A 2,356-nucleotide genomic window follows, 5' to 3' on the forward strand; every position below is an offset into this window, starting at 1 on the left:
TTGTGCAAATCTTTATATTATGTACATATTTATATATAAAAAATAAAATTTAAAAGCAGTTTAATGTATCTTTGTTTTTCTACGAGGTTTAACTTTAATTGTCAAACTTGCAGAGAGCGGAAAAGCAGCCGCTCAGCTCCGCCTACCCTCTCTGGCAGACCAACCACTGCTGGCTGATGGAACCTTGGTTGATCTCATGGTAGGAGGAGCTTCTGGGTAATTTATTTTTAATGACAGGAATTTATTGGCCTTCTTCCAAACATGCTGTAGATACTGTGGACACATTGCATGTGACACAAATGTCACTGGTGTCGGAACATTTGAATCCTGCCCATATGTATGGTGATTACCTGTTTACATATTTGTCCCTTCTGACATGCAGACAGATGGTTGACGTAGCTTCAGATAGCAGGAGGATGCAGGTTCCTGTAAGTGCTCTCGATAAGAGAAAAACCATGAGGCCACAGCTTTAATTAAAGTTTATAATGGCAATAAACACGTCTGTGTCCATGTGCTACATTATGATGTTATAACGCAATTGAATCATCATAAAAAGGGTACGTCTTCACTAAAATATAAAGTACAATCGCATCGTTTATTCTCTTTCATGAAAGACAATGGATGTCCCAAATTCTACAAGACATATTTCCTTATATTTGGTGTTTGGATGATGTAAATGTTCATCAATAAATGTTCTTTATTTATACAGCCCTTTACAACAACCCTTTCGGTGGACCAAAGTGCTTTACAATAGATAGTAAATAAAAAGGAATAAATAAAAACACAATAAAAACAATAAAATAGAATAAAATACAATACGATACAATAAAATAAAAATAACAGTAAAAGTGTCACCACACTACTGGGTATTAAAAGCCATCCTAAATAAATAGGTTTTCAGTCTAGATTTGAAGAGGCCCAGGTCAGAAATAAGACGCATTTCGGCGGGGAGCTTATTCCAGAGCCTGGGAGCAGCAACAGAAAAGGCTTGTTCACCCCAGTGTTTCTATTTTGACCTGGGCACTTCCAACAAGTTGGTTAGACGACCTCAAAGCTCTACCAGGCTCACGAACAGTTAAAAGCTCAGATAAATAAGATGGAGCAAGGCCATTAAGAGCCTTAAAGACAAACATTAAAAGTTTAAAATAAATTCTATAATGGACAGGAAGGGAGTTAAGAACAGGAGTGATGTGCTCTCGTCTGTTAGTGTTGGTTAAGAGACGAGCAGCAGCGTTTTGCACAAGTTGAAGGTGACTAAGAGAAGACTGATTAGAGCATGGATGGCTTTCTCAAGGTCGTGACGGCTTAAAAACATTTTTACTTTGGCTAGGAGACGTAGCTGGAAAAACTAGTCCTGACAACATTGTCGATTTTTTTGTTAAGCTTCAGATGTCTGTCGAAAACCACTCCCAGATTTCTGATGGTTGGACTGAGCTTGGAAACCAAGGTGCCAAAGCCAGCTGTCACAGTATCCCCAAACATAATACATTCCGTCTTATCATCGTTTAAACGAAGACAATTTTGGTGGTGATGATGGTTTTTGAATTACGGTCATGCTCAAATCGTTCATTGACTCATAATTGTGTTATTTTTTCCCACCTTAGTGGGAAATTAATGTGCATGATTATTCAGCCGACGTTCCAGATATTTCTATTAGTGAGTATCTGCCATGCAGAGTTTTACGATTGATTTTGGTGCAAATATTTGGAAATTATGATTGTGATACGATCAATATTTATCTCTTGATTAACTGTTTGCTTAGACTAAGAACAGTAGTAATAGGGACGATACCAGAGCTGCATACATTTAAGATGATAAAAATGTAATATACTTAAGTTTTATATATTATCTAAAAGCAACAATCTGCATGTGCCTTATTCAGATGTAGAATGAGAAACTCCATGTTATTTTCTTTCTCTTGTCCTTTTTTACTTCTATCTCAGAATGAGGTAACACAATGGTGACTGAGCATATGGCCCACTGATGAAAGCCTTTGCATTTGCAGTATTACAGACTGGGTGTCTGTGGTGACTTTCACGGAAAAAACCGTTAAATTACCGTTCAACCCCATAGGTGGCGCCAAAGAGAACAAACTGAGGTCTTTGAGATTATTCTTATTCTTTAATAATGGTGCACACCTTCCCGCCCCAGGTGGAATACAATGAAACTGGAAAATATGTGTCAAACAAATCTGAACTGAACGTCAGGATATCAGATAACACCGATAGAGTGCATCAGTGTGTGGGTGGGTGGAGTGGGTTGGGAGAGAGAGAGAGAGAGAGAGAGGGAGGGAGAGCACCTGAATCAGGAGGATGCTTCCTCCTCTTGCTTTCAAGGCATGCACCGGAGCAGCAGG

Source organism: Semicossyphus pulcher, unplaced genomic scaffold (assembly GCF_022749685.1).
Source record: "Semicossyphus pulcher isolate SPU_LCO1_2020_fin unplaced genomic scaffold, fSemPul1.0.p SCAF_20, whole genome shotgun sequence".
NCBI lineage: Eukaryota > Metazoa > Chordata > Actinopteri > Labriformes > Labridae > Semicossyphus > Semicossyphus pulcher.